The sequence below is a fragment of the Lolium perenne genome, chromosome 2, assembly GCF_019359855.2.
Source record: "Lolium perenne isolate Kyuss_39 chromosome 2, Kyuss_2.0, whole genome shotgun sequence".
NCBI lineage: Eukaryota > Viridiplantae > Streptophyta > Magnoliopsida > Poales > Poaceae > Lolium > Lolium perenne.
The window spans coordinates 328272564-328284221 of record NC_067245.2 but is presented as its reverse complement, the minus strand read 5'-3'; the positions used below and the strand labels follow the sequence as shown (position 1 = coordinate 328284221).

Here is an 11658-nt window from a genome sequence, read left to right as displayed (position 1 = left end):
TCCTTGCGCAGCTCGGCCTGAGTTCAAATCCTGGCCGGCACAGGATTAAAAACCTCTTTTTGAAAAACTGCTGTTCATCAAATTTTTGCCCCTGCCTATTTTCAAACGTTTTAATATTGCATTTTCCAAAATCCAAATCTCACAAACTTTATATGCTGGAGTATCAGAAAAACATGATCTATCCATCTATTAAGTTTGTTTCAACTTTTGAACAATATAAAATCTGATCACTTTATAAATTGGGATTAATTTGCTATAACTTGCATAATTCATAACTTCTAACCTAGAATTCCAAATTCAACATGTTCTATATCTAAATGCATCAGCGAAACACGAGGAATTAAAATATCACATGGTCATGCATCATTAGCATCATCCCTGGTCCGGCCAAATTAAAATTGTAACAAGAATTAAATGTTATGTGAGGGTGTTCCATTATTTCTTGCTATATTTGAACACCCCACTTAATTTTGCTTTGTATGAAACCCTTGCACCTCATGCATCATATTGCACATTGCATACTTGTATTGATTTGTGCTATAATTTCCTTGTATGTGCTATTTGGTTTTTCTCGAGTAGACGCCGACGCAGAGCAGTATGAGCAGGAGTACGAGTTCCCTCTAGAGGATCGTGTCGGTGCTTCTACCTCTGATCTGACAGGCGAGCCCACCCCTTCACTTATTTTACATTTACATGCTCTTTTGATCTATTGCTATCCTTATGTTGCGATTCTGTTGCGTCACGTGTCCTATCCACCTGTTACCTATATCTCCGAGATACACCTCCTCGCCCTACATGTTGTTTGTTGTTTGCCAGCTTTGCGAGTCGTAGGCGAGTTTAGGGTTTTTGTTGATATCTCGAAATGTTCAGGATATCTTGATGGGATGTTCACACATGCACTGCCTTTTCAAAATGATGATGATAACTTTTGCTACAACTTAAAATTGCTAAGGGATATAATATGCAGAGGCATCTGGGAGCCCCTTTGCGAAAGCATCGGAACTTTGACTTGCTAATGTCCCCTAGGACCCAAGTTCTTGTTATCTGTTTATAAGACTGAGCGCGCTAACCACTCGTGGGAAGTTTTATCGGGACCCCCCATCACCCATTACCATTTCTCAAGTCTGTTGAAAAGGGGGCCACGACCTTGGTTTTATTTGCCTATGCCATGGATGCCATGCTTTATTACTGTTGCCTTCGGGTGTTTACTTCCTGTTGCCTTCGGATGTTTATATTCTGTATTATACCCCGCGGGACGTTTAGCGAAGCGTGTGGTTGCACGCCTAGCCGCCGACGCAAACCCTGAGTCCGCATCGGAGTACGGCCGAACTTCGTTTCGGGTAGCTTAGTTGGGTGGCCCCCCTAGGCATTCTTGTTGATTTGGGAACGGTCTTGTTGTGAGACTCCGCACTTGCTATGCGGGTTCGAGCATGCGTATATGGTAACATTGGTGCACCCCTGCAGGGTAAATCTTATCGATAAGCCGTGTCCGCGGTTATGGACGACTTGGAACTGTTTAACTCGATCATAGAACAACTTACACCTAAAGTTGTCGCTAATAACTTGCTAATTACTTGCGTAGTAAGTTAGCCCTATTATAATGGAATGGATATAAATTGTCAACTGTGTGAGTGCCTTGTTAGTACCTCTTGGTTAAGGGGGATCGCATTTGGCTGGGTTGTTGTTTGTAGAGTATAGAACTGCTAGAATATACGCTCTCTCACCTTCTCTATTAGACGGAAGTTGTAGCGTGTCTCTATTGGTTAGTGCTTTGCTGCCGCTAAACTCCACATATAGCCGGGCGAAGTTTACACCGCCCACCAGCAAGCATAGCTGGTCTTGTCTCGCAAGTACGTGCCATTTGGTACTTACCCTCGTTTTTCTCCCTCTTTTTCCGGAACCCGCTTTTCGACAAACAGGTACGACAGATGATGAGCAGTACGCAGGTGGCTACTTTGTTGAGTTCACGGACGACGACTTCGTTGCGTAGCAGGATCGTTCCTAAGGCAGCAGCCTGTGGCTTGTTGGTTATGGGAACACCGCTTGATTATCTTCAGGACTCTTAGTCCCATTTGGTTCTTGTCTGTACCTAGACTATTTGGCTATCTTATGTATGATGTAATGTTGGGACATGTGTCCTCTGAGTGTCATTTGGATCTTGCTCATTAGAGCGTTGCTATATATATGAACCTTATTTCCCTCTTTTGTGTCATACGTAGTCATGTTGTGATATTCAAGCTGTATTCTACCCTCGTATCATGTGCACAGTGTGTGTATGTGTGAAGTGCACATGAAGGAGAAGCACTCAGGCTTGGAAAGCCTATCGTGAGCCTTAGAGGTGGGTGTTGTGTGCATGGGCGTGTCGAGCTGTTGCTTGGCCTACCCATATGCTTGGGAATGCGAGGCGACCTCACGGTCCTTTGTAGTGACCTCATGCATATAAACTCCTCTTACCTGCGCGCTCTAGGTTTTCCTACTCCTAGGGCTTACAACGATGTGGAGCCAGTAATCCACCTCTGAACTATGAGTTTGTGAAAGTAGATCATATAAATCTTCCTTTGTTCTTCAATAATTAGTATCAAATGAGCTGTCTACATGACTCTGTTCATATTTGTAATGTTCTAACGGTGAATCTTTTGTTTGCTGTCAACATCGTAATATTGTTTGCTATCAGTTTTTTCTTGTTACTATGAAGTGATTTATTCATACCACAATGTTTACCAGAGAGACAGATGAAGTGAAACCACGAGAACTTGGTTTATTTTAAATCATAAGAAACTTGCTTTGATGGCCTTTTTAATTTTAGTACTTATGAAATCAGAAAATAGAAAAAAATACTTTACAGACTTTAGTTACTATATTTTACGTTGTTTTGTATTGATTGCACAACGTTGTGAATGATGAACACTTCGGTGGAGTTTGGGACACAAAATTATTTCTATTGCATTATTTGTTGCCTTGAAGCTGCCTGGGGTGCCTGGTCATAGAAGAACTCCAGCTGCCCCACGAAGACGAACACCTCGGCGACGCCCGTGATGCAGTACTGGCGTACTACGGCACCTGCCAGAAGATTGAGATGGGCACAATGTCGTGTTTGCCGTAGAAGCCATGGCGCGCGATGGAGCGGAGGCGGGTGAGCTCGAGCGTGCCGGCATTGAGCATGGAGAAGATGGAGATGACGAGGCCGATGTCCATGCGCTGGAGGTGGGTGAAGCCGTTGTTGGCGATGGCCCTAACGAGCTCTCTCACTCGCACAAACGAAGGTAGAAGAAGGTCGCCATCCCCACGAGAAAAACACCCCCAACTTCAACCAAGGGCTTGCCACCGCTTTCAACGGCTTGGTAAACGCCTTGGCTCTCCATGAACTCCCCCTCTCCGATCGCCGGTTCACTTGGACCAACCGGCGCTCTCCTCCCACCCTCGCTAGGTTAGACCGCGTCTTCTTCAATGAAGAATGGGACATTACCTTCCCCAACTCCGCCCTCGCCTCTCGCCCCCGCACCACCTCCGACCACTTTCCGCTTCTCACCACCGCCACCACAACCATACCCGCGTCTCACTGTTTCTTCTTCGAAAACTCTTGGCTTCTCCATCCTGAGTTCCTCCACTCCACCATCCCCGCCTGGACTCTTGTACCGCCTGGTACAAACGCTGCTGCTACCATAGCAACTAAGGTGAAAAGGTACCGTTTTGCTGCCAAGGTTTGGAAGAGGAGACACAAATCTATACCTACTCATGATAATGATTGCAAGTTTATTATTGATCTCTTTGACTTTATGGAGGAGTCCCGTGCCCTTTCAGGTGCTGAGGCCTCCCTACGTGCTGATGCTCGTGCCGCCCTTGAGCTCTCTGTGCGGACGCAGGCGGCTTTTTGGAAGCAGCGGGGGAAGTTCCGTGTTGTCCGCGAGGGCGACGAGAACACCCGTTTCTTTCATGCCATGGCGTCGCAACGCTACCGCAGGAATATGATCCGTGCGCTTGAGGTTGGTGACGCGGTCGTCGTGGCCCATCGCGGGAAAGCCGAGGCGCTGCACGCCTTCTACTCCGACCTCCTTGGCCGCGCCCGCGACACTGCTTGGGCCTTCGACCTTGACCGGCTCTACTCCAACTCGCGCCGGGTCGACGGTCCTAGGCTGGTGGCCCCCTTCACCGAGTCCGAGATTAAGGTGGCGGTGGCGGGGCTGGACCACTCCAGCACCCCTGGCCCGGACGGACTCGGGCCCAGTTTCTTCCAGGCTGTCTGGCCGTCCGTTGGGGCGGACATGATGCGCCTCCTCGATGCCTTCCACGCTGGCACAGCGGACATTGAGCGCATCAACCGCGCCCACATCATCCTGCTGCCCAAGCGCGATGGCATCCTGCCCCCCAGTGGGTTCCGCCCCGTCTCGCTCCAGAACTGTGACATGAAGATCATTTGCAAGGCGCTGACCACACGCCTCCAGGCTCAAATCGCGGACGTGATCGATGTGGACCAGTCCGGCTTCATCGCTGGTCGTAGCATCTCGGAAAACTTCGTCTATGCGACGGAGATGGTGCAATGCTGCTTCAAGCGCCGCGCCCCCACCTTGGTCCTCAAGCTTGACTTCGCGAAGGCCTTCGACTCCATCAACTGGGGGAGCCTGCGCCGGGCCCTCCTTGCGTGCGGCTTCCCGCCGCTGTGGTGTGATTGGATGGATGCTATCTTCCACTCCTCCAAGTCCGCCGTTGTCCTCAATGGCGTGCCCGGGAGGTGGATCAACTGCAAGCGGGGGCTCAGGCAAGGGGACCCCCTGTCCCCTTACCTCTTCCTCATCGTCGCCGACATCCTTCAGCAGCTTGTCAAGCAGGACGGTGTCCTCCAACACCCTCTGGTTGACGGGCGCCCACCGCTTGTACTGCAGTACGCCGACGACACGCTCATCATCCTCCGCGCTGAGACAGGGGCCGCTGAGAGGCTCAAGGGCATCCTCGATGACTTTGCCGCCGCCACTGGCCTCGTCATCAACTTCTCCAAGAGCACCCTCGTGCCCATGTCCATGGACCCCGAGTTGCTCTCTTCAGCTGCCCAGGTGCTGGGCTGTGTGGTGGAGGGTTTCCCTCAAACCTACTTGGGCCTGCCGCTCTCTTGCAACAAGCTCGCGCTCGAGGCGTTCGCGCCTCTCATCGCCAAGGCCGACAAGTACCTCTCGGGTTGGAGAGCGCTGCTGCTTTCCCCCGCGGGCCGCCTTGTTCTTGTCAACGCTGTGTTGGATTCCCTACCAACACATGCGATGGCGGTGCTTCAGCTCCCCCCCGTGGTCGTTGCCGCCCTTGACGCCCTCCGTCGCGCGTTCCTTTGGGGGGTCGGTGAGGAGCGGGCCTCCGGCGCCAAATGCCTCATTGCTTGGGACAAGGTGTGTCGCCCCAAGGATGAAGGCGGCCTCGGCGTCCGCGTGCTCGGGCTGCAAAACGCGTGCCTCCTCGTCAAGCTCCTTCACAGGCTTCACGTCGAGACGGGCACTCCTTGGGCGGCTTGGCATTGGGAGGAAATGGGCAACGGCTCCATCGTCGATGGCCCGGCTACCTCCTCCGGTGGACACTGGGCAGCGCTGCGCAAGCTGGTTCCCCTCTACCGCTGCCTCACCCGTGTCGCGGTTGGTGACGGCCGCCGCACCTCTTTCTGGCATGATGACTGGCTGCCGGGAGGGCCGTTATCTATCTCCGCCGCGGCGCTCTTCTCACATACTACCTCTCCCGAGGCTACGGTCGCTCGGGCCCTTGCCGCGGGTGTGGATGGCATCCTGGCTCCGCGTTTCTCGCGGGTTGGTGCGCTGGAGCTTGACGCGCTTCGGACCTCCCTTAGGGAGGTGACGCTGGTCGAGGGGGCCGACCGCCGCTCCCTTATCCGCTGCTCCGGGCCAAAGAACAAGCTGCTCACCGGCGCTCTCTACAAGTTATGTAACTTGGGTGGCATCAGCTCCACCAATGCGGATTTCATCTGGCGAAGCCGGGCACCATCTAGGGTCATGTTCTTCAGGTGGCTCCTCACCCTCTCGCGTGTCCAAACGCGCGACACGCTGCTTCGGAAAACCATTGTCGACGCGGCCGGCGCCGGCTGCCCCCTCTGCGACGCCACCCTTGAGACCGCCAGCCACATGGCGCTCCACTGCCCCGTGGCTGCCCGTTTCTGGTCGACGATCGGCGTCGAAGTGCCGCAGGATGCGCATGTCAGAGACCTTCACCTCCTTCCCATGCCACCGTCGATCACCGTGGAGACGGCGCCGGCCTTCACCCTGCTCTGCTGCTGGCAGCTTTGGAAGCAGCGAAATGCGGCCGTGTTTCGGGGGACAGCGCCCTCTCTTCCTCTTCTTCTAAAGCTGTGCAGGGATGATGCTACCTTGTGGCGTGGGCGGTTCCCTGTTTCACAACATCCCGGGGTCGATGCTTGGCATGTCTGCCTAGGCGGTACCCAAAACCGTCCATCGTAGTGACTCCTCCTCTGTAACTCTCTATCCCTTTGCTGTAAACGATCTGGTTCAGGTGGGGAACCACCCCCCCCCCCCCCCCCCCCCGGTGAACATTCGAAAAAAAGGTAGAAAAAGGGAGACAACCAAGAACCTGAGAGAACCTGACGAGGCCGATGTCCAAGAACCTGAACTGTTCGGTGTGCCCCAGCTTGCGGCTCCCTTCAGTCGAGTCCAGCGGGCTGTACAGGGCGTCGCCCGAGACGACGGGGAGTCGGGACGCGCCACTTGCGCGCCGCGGCGATGAGCACCTGCGCGATGCCGGTTGCCTGTAGAGCGGCACGTCCAGGAAAAATGTCCCGACGGCGACGATGACGATGGCGGGGATGCCGAAGCCCCATCCCCCATCCCACGTGCGTCTGTACGTATACCAGCACCGACGACGCCACGAGGGCGTCGACGTTGATGGAGAAGTAGAACCAGTTGAAGAAGGAGCTCTTGCGGCACCGCTTCCCGGCGTCGCTGTCGTCGAACTGGTCCGCGCCGAACGACGACACGCACGGCTTGATCCCGCCGTCGGATGGCACAGAATGGCACCAGCCCCTTCGCCGAGGTCGCTATCGTCAGCAGCACCAGACCCTGCACATCGACCGAGACGGTGAGCAAGTGATCTTCCCTTCCGTTCCCCAACGAGCAAGTCATCTTACGATGATGTAGATGATCATGAAGGACAGAAGGAGGCGATGGTCCAGAATCGGCCGAGGTAGGCGTGGGCGAGGAAGGCCCCGAGGAGGGAGGTGATGAAGCAGGTGCCGGACCAGGTGGTGATGCTATTGGCGGCGGCTACCTTGGCCATACCCATGCGGTTCTCCATGAAGTTGACCAAGTTGGTGCTCACGCCGTAGTACGCCAGCCGTTCGCAGCACTCGTTCGCTCTAATTCGGCAAGCCATCCATCGGGACCAAGAGACCAGGATCAGAGCAGAGCAACAATTAATGGACCCGTGTGTATATATACATACGTACCGAGGATGTAGTGGCAGGCACGCCAGTTGCCAGTGTTCTTCTTCTCGGCCGGGTTGCCCTTGCTGTCAACGGTGCCATCTGAGTGTACACAGTACATACCTGCTGCTTCGACCCCCATGGCTGGCTACCTGGTGCATTTTGCCGCTAGCTCAGCTCAGAGGACTGGAGGCTGGAGCAACTGCTTCCTTCCTGTAAGTTTTTCATACTGATTAATTAATTTTATGAGATGTGATAAGACAATTAATTTGTGTTGGAAGATGGTTTTGGACAATAATCTAGAAGCTAGCAACGGAAAAAGGCATTGCAAATCGAAACCTAATTCTAGTCTCCTTTGTTGTATCAGTGCCTGACATACCTGAATACATCACAACAGAAACCACGTTACCGAACCCTGGATGCGGGGAACACTAGTTCATCTATCTCGCCTGTATCTAGCGCCCATTGCCTGTTCCGTGGGATAAATGAATCTGTATCTCACTTGGAGAGAAGAACCTAGGGCACTAAGGGCAGGCTTTTTTTTTTCCATGACCAAAAGAGGCTAAAGAAAGGATGCTTAATTCCAGGACAAATGTCTAGTGATGTTACAGGCAGGGCATGATGGAGATCAGACAGAACGTGCTGGCTTGTTCAGATAAAGAAGAGCCTCGAGACTGGAGAGAGTGGAGAGGTGGTGGGCATCAGTGTGCTACTGTTGGAGGCGCAAGATCATACCAGGACAAGTAACAACAGCCCGAGATTTGGTAATGTGATTCAACGGTATAAACATCTACACCTCGTTCGGCTGTGGGTATTTATATCCACTAGTGGATCTACTCCGGGGTGAGATTGGGTGAACCCCAACCATCACCCGAATCCCCTATTAACCTCTCTCTCCCAGTACCCCTGCTTCTAATTGCCGTTCGGTTGACCCCCATCCCACAAGCAGCAGGCAACGCACGGGATAAGCAGTAGCAGGCAGCGCATGCGATAAGCAGACACGAGATGGCCGGCGTCCACTACACCACGTACCTGAACTGTAGGCATTAAAAAGTGCCGGCAAAGGCATCAAAAGTGCCGGCAAAGATTTTCAAGACACAAAAAAAAGTGCTGCATTTATTCCAGTCAAGGTAGGTCTTTGCCGGCACTTTTCAGAAAATGCCGCCGTAAGTATGTCAAGGCACAATTAAGTCTGCCAGTATTAGCTATTTCAGGCAGCTCAGTTTGTGCCTGTTAAGAATTTTGCTGGCTCTTTTGGTTTGTATCGTGGAAGGTTTTTGCGGGCACTTTTTTGGAGATGTCGTGGAATCTTATTCTGGCACAAGCTGGAGACGCCGTGGAATCTTATTCTGGCACAAGCTGGAGACGCCGCGGAATCTTTTTCTGGCACGCGACAGAGATGCTGTTCAAAGCTTTTGCCGGCATTTCTGCAAATGCCTCCAAATTTGTTTTCAGACATATAGGCCTAATGCTGTTGTTTCTTTTTGTAGGCATATTTTGAATTACTGTACTGCCAGCATTCATGAACATTCAGTCAAATCATCAGTCAACACTTTGAAACATCCAGGTATTTAACTTACAATTACACAAACAAGCATTCAGTCATAAACAGATTGCACACATCATCCAGCATCAGATAACTTGCAAGCATTCAGTCATAAGCAGTCATAAACATGATCATCCAGCATTAGATAACATACAAATTCATCAGCTTGAAAGCATCATCCAGCCTGGTCACACATCATCCAACAATTCATCAGCCTGGACTGGATCAGCTATGGAGGCTTTTGACTTGAAGGTGAAGGTTCTCCTCCTCTTAGTTCTCTCAGGGTTTTTACTGTCATTGAGGTTATCTGTTCTCCTAATTTTATCTCGATTTGCTGCTTGCTCCTCCAATGTCGACACCCTACCATCTGATCTGGAATGAATGCGCAAGTTCTTGTCCATGCTGCTCAAAATTGATGCATGAGTCATGTCCACTTCTTCAGTGCTGACCTGCAAGCATTACCCAACAAGGTTCAAAATGAAGCTATGATCCCCAACAATAGTTGGCATCCCTATAGCTTGAGAAATAGAAGTAAGAGAGTCATTACTGCAAAGCAATTCATTTCATTTATCCACTGAAACAAGAGTAAGCTTCAAAGATAAATCAAATAACCAACTGATAGGCAACAAGCTAGGCTAGGATGATTGGCAAGCATCACAGAGGTCACTGTATCAATACACATGCTTTTCCAAGTATAAGCAACCACCAGTACATGGTAAGGAGCAACAACACGGTTTGTCAGGCAACATGCATAGATAGTTAAAGCATTAGATAGTTATCAAGCAATTGTTTGGGGATCTATGGAAGCAGAATCCTGATATATGGAAGTTCCTCTAAATATCAGCAGGTGCACCAATACTACAATCATGGTTGTTTCATGACAGTACAGTATTGATCATGTTTCACATGGTTTTTTTCATGACACTACAGTATTGATCAAGTGATAATTGGTATTCTCAAGAGGCAAGTGTAACTTACATTCTTCCTTGACCACTGGACTGAGTGTGCCTCAGCTTGACCTAGTAGCGTCATTCTCCCCTTTGCTTGTGGTAACCTCGTGGTTCTCTTCAAGACCATGTTGATCATAACCTCAATGTATTCATCAGTGTCTGCATTCTGCACAGTGCCAAGAGCCACTACTGCTTCACTGGTTGGTGAAGTTAATGCGACGTCCATCCCTTTTGTCACCTTGACTGTCCCTTTGTTCTTTTTCTTCTTCACCTCACTGTTTTTCATCTTGTTTTCTTGTGCCTTCTCCACTTTGACCGATTTAATGATCTTGTTCACACTAGCTGTCTGCAGATAACATATTTTGTTATTTCTTTCGATAAGGCTCAGTTATTGCATCTAGATGCTTGTAGAGTAATTTCATTCTATGAGGATCAGTACCTTTGCCTCTAGATGCTTGTAGGTTGTCTTTGAATGATTCCCTTCTACTTGATGGGTAAACATTTCTTCCTGTATATACATAGTTTCTTGGCTGTATACACCTTCCTAGCTATACGTTGTTTCCTGGGTATAAATTGCTTCCTGTCAATTACCAATATTGTCATATGCATGTATGATTAGGTGGTACCTTCAATTACCAGTTTAAAAAATACCAATGTTAGCAGCTCGTACCTTTGGTACAGAACTATTAGGTTCCTTCACACTCTTTCTCTCCTTTATTTTTCTGGCTCTTCTATCTTCATGAGTTGTGGTGGCCAACATTTAAACAATCAGTACACACAATTAACAGGACCATCTAGTAGCCAAGTGGACATGAAACTGTCGACACTTTACCTTGGCTTGAGATCCTCCAACTTCTGAGGTATGACTAGGTTTTTGGCTTCTTTTCACATGTGTTACTTCACTTGATCTAGTTTCCTACATTTAAACAATCAGAGCACACAATTAACAGGACCATCTAGGAGCCAAGTGGACATGAAACTGTTGATACTTTACCTTGGCTTGAGATCCTCCAACTTCTGAGGTATGACTAGGTTTTTGGCTTCTTCTCACATTTGTTTCTTCAGTTGATCTAGTTTCCTGCATTTAAATAAAATTATCAAATACTTAGCTGCACCATCTGGATAGTATGATTACAATACAGATCATGAAAGAAGAAGCTGCGTCTTACATTTGCTTTGCAATCTGTAACCTCACTGCTAGTAACTTTCTCAACATTTGGCTTGGTAACCTACATTAGGCCAATCATATCACAAATTTAGATATCCCCAGACTGTTGGAAAATACTGTTGACCATGTAATTACTCATGAATGAAGAAGTTGTAGTGTACCTGGATTGTAGGAATACCTTCCATTCCCTCTTCACTAGTCTGCTGTTGCTGTTGCTGGTTGTCTTGTATTTTCTGGCTAGCTTGGTATACTAGCATTAGTTGACTCAATTGACTTTCCATGATATCAGTCTTTCGTGCCATGTTCTCGACCACAAGCTTGAGGTCTCTGGTCCCTTTCCTACTCTCTTCAAGAGCTTCTAGTGCTTCAGCTAGATTTTCTGATCCTTTTCCACCAACTACCATGCCTATACCATACCTTGTTGATTTCTTTGCTTTCGGAAACAATGTTGAATACAGGTCATTGGGATTTGGTTCCTCCCCATGTAGTTCAGGATTGGCATTAAGTTTGTCATTAATTTCATTCTACAAGGAAAGCAGTGTCATGGCAGGTATTGTTGCAAGAACAAGTA

The 11658-nt window shown here is 49.6% G+C and overlaps 1 long non-coding RNA gene and 1 pseudogene across 1 annotated transcript; one reads left to right on the top strand and one right to left on the bottom strand.

Moving 5' to 3' along the window:
• Positions 1–527: 527 nt before the first annotated feature.
• On the top strand, positions 528–2198 carry LOC139836206 (uncharacterized). Its single transcript, XR_011752888.1, has 2 exons — positions 528–660; positions 1920–2198. It is a non-coding gene; the product is annotated as an uncharacterized lncRNA (long non-coding RNA).
• Positions 2199–6467: 4269 nt separating this feature from the next.
• LOC139835920 (protein NRT1/ PTR FAMILY 8.1-like) lies at positions 6468–7565 on the bottom strand (annotated as a pseudogene).
• Between the last annotated feature and the right edge of the window lie 4093 nt (positions 7566–11658).